Source organism: Rhagoletis pomonella, unplaced genomic scaffold (genome assembly GCF_013731165.1).
Source record: "Rhagoletis pomonella isolate Grant_MI unplaced genomic scaffold, Rhpom_1.0 Rhpom_scaffold_07168, whole genome shotgun sequence".
Taxonomy (NCBI): domain Eukaryota; kingdom Metazoa; phylum Arthropoda; class Insecta; order Diptera; family Tephritidae; genus Rhagoletis; species Rhagoletis pomonella.
The window spans coordinates 1-7,480 of record NW_023465696.1 but is presented as its reverse complement, the minus strand read 5'-3'; the positions used below and the strand labels follow the sequence as shown (position 1 = coordinate 7,480).

At 37.2% G+C, this 7,480-nt stretch overlaps 1 pseudogene; it reads right to left on the bottom strand.

Moving 5' to 3' along the window:
- Window positions 1-751: 751 nt before the first annotated feature.
- Window positions 752-7,448, bottom strand: LOC118755740 (annotated as a pseudogene).
- Between the last annotated feature and the right edge of the window lie 32 nt (window positions 7,449-7,480).

Genomic DNA, 7,480 nt, shown 5'->3' with positions numbered 1-7,480 from the left:
GAACTTGCCTTACCGTCATCGCGCCTAACAGCAGACAATCGATTGCTTCCATAATAGCAGCAACCTCCGCCTGATCTGGAAGCCTAAATTTATGGCTGATGAAGAGCTCCTTGAAAAAGACTTTTGCACTAACCCTTCCGTCAAGCTTCAGACAGTTTATTCCGCGATAGTTAACGCAAGCGGTAGTATCCTCCTTGCCGGCAAATTACACCGAGACTGCAATCTTCGGACATGTAATTAGCAGACCAAATTCTACTTAACAGCTGGTACATGTGCCTTGCTAGCTCTTCGCCGCCGGCTTTGAATAGGTCAGATCCAGAGCCGTCGGAACTGATGGCAACATATACCACTAACAACTAGCCGAATATACGGTAAGCGATAATACCGAACTCTAATTTTTGAGTGTTCCAGAAAAACATTGTAAGGAATAGAGGCGATATGTAAGTTTGTATAACCAAGCCACAAACTGGTACCAGCTCTATTTAAAAGTCGAGTGCTCTTTCGAACGAGCCGAATAACTGATGATCATCGTATGCCTAAGATGCTCTACCGCCATCCTTTCAGCAATTTAAAGTCTCGAAGAAGACCTACCCTAAATACAAAATGCTTTCGGGACCACAAATGCCTGAGACCTTGAGAAATGTTTGACATTTCCAATAAATCACTTCGCCAGCTGTAGATTTTTGTATTTATTCAAAAATTTATTTATTTAAGCAATAACTATCCAACAAACCCCCACCTCGAACCCCCGCCAGCCCCGCTCATTGCTCGTGAATTTTCTTCGATTTCTTCTTCCTTTTCTTCTTGGCAGTCGAAGTACTTGCAGTTTGCTCAAAAGATGAGTAACCAGTCGATGTTGAGCCACGACTCTCTGCATAAGTGCGCAAAGGCTTGCGTGTCTGCCAGAAGCGTAGGAAGAACTTCAGCTCAGCCTTGAAAATGACCATTGTTGGTAGCTGTAATGAAAATATTTTAACACTGAGTACATATTTATACTACAAATTTAAGCAAATAACTTAAGTAGTACCTTTTCTTTCACTGAAATCTGCTCAACGTTCCAAAGGAACTCGAATATGCCAATTAATATGGAAACCAGTATGCCACCGATTAGAACTATAAATAAACCACCCACCGATTCCATTGTGTACTGGCCATTATCAGCGTCTTCGTCCAAATCAACATCGCAGTTCGTCTCGTTTGTGGTAAACCATTTACGTTTCATTTTATACAATTCGCCCTTCTCGCTGAGTTTCAAAATGCCCACACTAAGGTTAGAGCGAAAGGGCGCATCTTTTTTGGAGAGCGCAAAAGTGAGGGAAGAGAAGTGTAGAGGAGAGAAATAATTAGAGTGAGATAGGTAGGTATATTCAACTCTTTTTTTCAAAATAATGAGTTTAACCCTTCACTTACTCAACGGCACCGCAATGCCGTAATGCTTTTCATTAAATGGTTCGCCAATCTGTTTCAATTCACAATTTAGATTCAGGTAGTATTGTAGCGTGGTGGTCTCCAAGAGGTACGCATAACGGCCACGACTACGTTTCACACGATCCACACCCTCTCTGTTATTCGACGTGAAGGCATCTGGTTTCATGGCAACCATCTTGTTCCAAGCCAGCCGATATTCAGATTCATTCGATTCCGAGAATAAAAACGATGTGCTACCACCCTTTAGCATGCCAAACTGTATCTTATTCTGATCGATGAGACCATGTAAATTTGTTATGGAACTTTCCATTTTGGAAGCAGTAATGAAGGCCGCCAATTTGGCGATATAAGTCTGAGAGAGTAGAAGTGAGAAGATCCACCAAAATGCGGTGAACAAACGCATTGCGGGACCTCTGAAGTGTGTGAGAGATTGAAAACAAAAAATATATATAAGAAAAAAGAATGATCACTTGAAAGTTAAAGTAGAGACAATCTTTTAGTGTGGTCAAAAGTGGACATAATTTTTTACTAATTAGGAGACTAGATATAAATAAAAGTAACATTGAAAAGTTCAATAAAAATACCACAAAATTTATGTCCATTAATTTGTGTGACATTAATTTTATGTCCCACTTTCATATGGTCTGATTCGAATTCTTAAATATTAATGATCATAAATTAATTTCCAGTTTTAAAATAATCAGTAATTTATGTCCAGGTTTAAAATTACCAAAAAATGAATGTCCAGTTTTCATATTCCTGAAAATGTATGCATCGTTTTTAAATGTCCAGTTTGGCATTACCAAACATTTTTGTCCAACTAACAATTTATGTCCGAATTACCAAAAAAATGATGTCAAATTTTTAAAAGATCAAAAATGTATTCACCAAATGCCACATAATCAAACTATCCACAAATTCAAGTTTTACATTATTAAACATATATGTCCAAAGTTTTAACTGATTAAAAGTTTTATATGGTTTTTAAATTACAAAAGTACTTTTACAATAATGTATGTCCAGCTATTAAAATACCAAAAAATTATCTTAAGTTTATATATTATATTCAACAACAAAAACAAATAAGTCTTTATATCAAAAAAAAACGCATGTACAGTTTTAAAATTTTAAAATATTATGTCCAATTTTTAATAGCCAAAAATTTTATGTCTAATATCTAAAAAACCAAAAATTATTTCCTGGTTGAAAACTCCCAAAAAAGGTATGTCTACTTTTTATATTACCTTAAAATTATGTTCAGTTTTTCTTGCCAAAAATTTATGTCCAAATTTAAAATAACAAAAGATGTTATCCTTCTCAGATTTCTAGCCACTTGATGTCCAATTTTTGAAAACCACAAAACTATTTCCAGTTTTTAAACTACCAAAAATGTATGTGTACTATTTAAATTGTCTAAAAATAACGTATAAAAAATTGACAATATATGTAGTTCCCAAAACCTTTATGCCCGATTTTTAAAAACCAAAAAATTATTTCAAATTTTTATATGACCAAAAACTTATGTGTGCTATTTAAGCTGCCTAAAAATTGCGTCAATAAAATTTACAATAATTTTAATTACCAAAATTGGATGTCGTATTTTTGAAAACAAAAAAAATCGGGTTTTCAATGACTAAACATTTTGATTACCTAAGGATTATGTCCATCTTTTTCAAAAATGTTTAAAATTTTTTTATTTTCCAAATATTTTATGTCGAATTTTTAAAAACCAAAAAATTATTTCGTGTTTTAATATGACCAATATTATGTTCAGTAGATAACCTTAAAATAATGCCAGTTTTTACTTTAAAAAATATTGGTCCAATTATTAAATAACTAAACAAAAATACCTCTCAGATTGCCAAAAATTCTGACCAATTAAAAAATAAAATATTATTTCCAGTTTTAAATGACCAAAAATATACAATAATTTATGTAGAGTTTTTTAATTACAAAAAACATTTTATATTCAATTTTTAAAAACCCAAAAATTATGTCAGTTTCTAAATTATCAAAAATTCATGTTCAGTTTGAAAATTACCAAAAAGTGATGTCCAATTTTTAGAGTACCTAAAAAGTTTCCAATTTTTATTTTACAAAAATCTATGCCCAATTTTTATTTTGCACGAATGTATGTCCAATTTTTTAATTACCAAAAATCGTATGGCCAATTCTTAAATTACCTGCAAATAAATTTCAATTTGCTATTTCACAAAAAATATATGTCCACTTTTTTAATTACAAATAAATTATGTCCACTCTTCCAATCACAAAAAAGTTTTCAATTTCAAGTATTCAAGTACAGGAATACCAAGCATACAACTCACTAACTCACTTCGGCAGTATATCACAGCCCTGATTCAGAATCGAACCAATATTCAACCAGAGCGAATTAGATAAATTCCAAATATTCTCCACTTCAGCGGGATCAGGATCATGTGGAATTGGGCTTAACCAGTCGAGTTGTGAGACGCTGCGAAGAAATTGAAGATGAAAATGTTTCGAATTATTCATTCCTTTCTCAGATATTCACCACACTTACCGACCCACCACTACCAAAACCAACGCCGTTATCATAATAGCCACCAACAGATAGATCCAAACATCCAAAGAATATGGGGAAAGAAAGCCGAAAAGATTCTTTGGTGGTGGTGGTTCTCTGTAGAATAGAATACTAACACCAAGTTGCATGAAAGGCACCGTAAAATCCACCACACTTCGACGCGCCTGCGTGATAGTTAAGTCGCAAATGCCAATTTGTGCATTCTAGAGAAGCAAGATTAAATAATTTAAGAACTGGTTGTAGTATTTTCTTCTTAATCGTAAGGACACATGTATACTCACATTGTCAATCAATTGGCGTATAATGCCATTCCACTCATCAGTTATCGGATCGTAACTGCCATAATTATTATCTGGCACTGGCTCAAAGACAAAATCGAACTTGCACTGCTGTGCCAGACTGTAAATTAGATCCACAGCGTAGCCCTCAAAGCGTTCATTGCCCTCATAGTGAACACCCTCCGGTTCTTGACTGTACAAAAATGGATAAAATACGTTTCAAGCTTCCACCCTTCCAAATTTTACCACGCATCATGTTTAATCAATAAAGCTTTCACTCACCGCCACATAAAGTAAGGTTCTCCGATACGTGTCGCTACTGTATACTTCACACGTTTGGGCGTAAAATCTTCTACCTCATTGTATTTTTGTTTCTTCATTTCTTTTGCTTCTACCAAATCTTCGAAAGCAACTAGGTTTTTATTTTTATTCCAAATATGTGTAATACGTTCCACCATTGGATTGTAAATTTCCAAATTAAACTCTTCACGTTCACCATATTTGTTTAACTGCATTTTTTTGTGTCTTATAGGGTGGCGTTACATTACGAGATGTCAGCTATAAGAACGTACGGCAATATTGATTTAAAAACTTCAAAGAATAGCAAGTTCAAAGCTAAAAAAAGTTTTTAGAGCTTTCACCTGGCGTAGAACTGTTAGAGCGACACCAAAGCTCACAATGAAACTTTTGCAAAGTCAAGTGGAAGTTTAGCAGTTTTCAAAATTTTGTTACTCACAAGTTTCATCTGATCCAAAAGCTCCAAGCCTGTACGCCAATACCCTCGATGACAGCGCACTTTAGGCGCTTGGTAGTGTAAGTTTCGAATTTGGCGTCGTAAAGCATTGAAATATAATACAATAGCATCGTAGAGTAATTTACTGCGAATGGTAATTATCTGTGAGTCAAATACAAAGACAAGAAATAACTTTAGAAATAGATATCCAAAAAATTGTTAAATGTTTAAATTGGGTCCCAGAGGAAAATTAAGACTTTTAACTAGCTAAGCCAGAGGCCAAAACTTCTATAGTGTGCATTACTTAGATAGCTTTTAGAGACTATGTAATTAGCAAAGGCAGAGATCATTCAAAATTTTTTTCACGCAACACCTTCTAAAATCTAAACTAACTTAGACCGAATGTTTTGTTGCTAGCAGGATTCGGAAAATAGCCGTGGCCACATGACATCCATTTTTTTATTTCTAGAATGAGTCTTGCATTCCATCTGCCTTGCTTCTCTTCGCTCCATTGCGTCTGCCATAGTGATTGAGTTTGCGTTTATATTTCTCGCGATGTTTCCCCTGTGTTTGTGGCCGGTTGTAGGTTCCACTTCATTTGCCACTTCTTTGCTGCCAAATATATAGGCAATGTACCACTTATCTCTTGGATTGCAGCCTCTGAGACTTTCCGGTATGCTGAGGCCACCCTAAAAGCAGTTGTTCTTTGTACGGCGGGCAGTACTTTCCTTCTCTTTTCAGCTCTTCGCGCGTCTGCCCATATTTCGCTATCATAAATGAGGATGGACGTCGTTGTGTCCATGAAAGGCTTTATTTTGCTTTGGCCTTTTGCCGCATATTTGCCTGAACACCTTTGGGTTTCATCTGTTAAGCAGGTTCATTGTATTTGTCCTGTTGTAGTCAGGTCATTGTTTTCCCGATGTCTTAAATGTCTGTATAACTGACCACCTGCGTCTAGTCACTTCAAGGAAATGCAAAGTAATCTCCCTTTAGACTATTCCAAGAGGATAACATAGTTCCACCGCTTCGTATTCATTCAAACCGGCTCCAGACGGTAGTTGACTAAGACACTGAGTTCAGAGAGCTTTGCTTTCCCTAGCTAGGTTACATTTGGTCACCGGTGCCGCCTAGCGACAGCACATATTGTTACTTTACTCTTATACGCGACTCAATTGCCTAGGATTTTACAGGCTTCTAAGTTCTCTACAACTTCTGCTTTTCCCAATCGAGGAACATCGAGTTCCTCGTAGTAGACTCCAGCTCCCTCACCGCAATCCGTCTTGTATCCGTCGGTGTATAGCGATATAGCCACTCGGCCGCCCACTCGGTCTCTTCTCCAGTCTTTTCTGGATGGAAATCATATCTGCACGTTGCAGCTGAAGTCCAACTAGCCTAGCATATTGTCTGTCGTCCTACTTAATTCATTTCATACATGATCAACCCATGTCCGAAGTGTGTAGTCCCCCAAAGGCAAGACTCTCTTAGTCTGACCACCGATTTCCTAACCACTTTTTTTCAGGCGAAGATCAATAGGGATTAGATTTAGGATAACATTTAGCGCTTTCGTCGGGTAGGATCTTAGTGCACCTGTTACTCCTGTGTTTGCTGCCCTTTGCATGCTTCTTAATTTGCTGACATGATATTGTTTGCTTAGTTCGGACCACCAGACCAAAGCACTGTATGTTAGGATTCGTCTTATGATGGCGGTATACATTCGCATCACAAGATTAAGTTTCAGTCCCCAGTTTCTGCTGAAGATTCTCATGTATGTGTAATGATATGTAGGCCTTCTGTTTGCTATCCAGCACGACTCCAAGATACCTTCCGCTGTTGTGCCTTGGCTGGATTCACATTAAGGCCGATTCTCGCAACCCAGGCGTATAGCCTTCCCAGGGTTCTTTCAAGTATATCGCTAATGGTTCAAAGGAACGGACCTGTAGCTGCTATTAAAACATCACCCGCGTACGCCACAACTTTGACGCCACCTCTATTGAGATCTTGCAGTATGCGGTTCCTCGCTATCACCCATAGTAGTAGTGAGAGCAACACCACAATGTACTGAAGGAGATTGTCAACTTGCGCAGAAATCTGAATTATGTATACATGGGATGGAAGGGCATATCTATGCATATCTCTGGCGCTCTTTCGTTTGAAATCAGAGCCCTACGAAGGCAGAGTGCAAGTTTGGTCAGATCAACTGTGCCGTTAATCTGGGTGAACGTTGCCGTCTGTCTATTCTAATAAGGAGTTCACAGCAAGCTACTTAGCATGGAAAAAACCTTTATTAAATTTTTACCTGATCCTCCTGTTCGTTTTCGAAAACATCTGCCTCATCATGCACCGGTGGAGGCATGTAGGGGCGCACGCGCACAGCGATCATATTGGCGGCGAAGTTACGAGAGTACAAGGAGCGTATATTACTTGTGTGCGTATCCAAACTTGTAAGAAACCAGTGCTATAATAAGGAACATTTTTTTT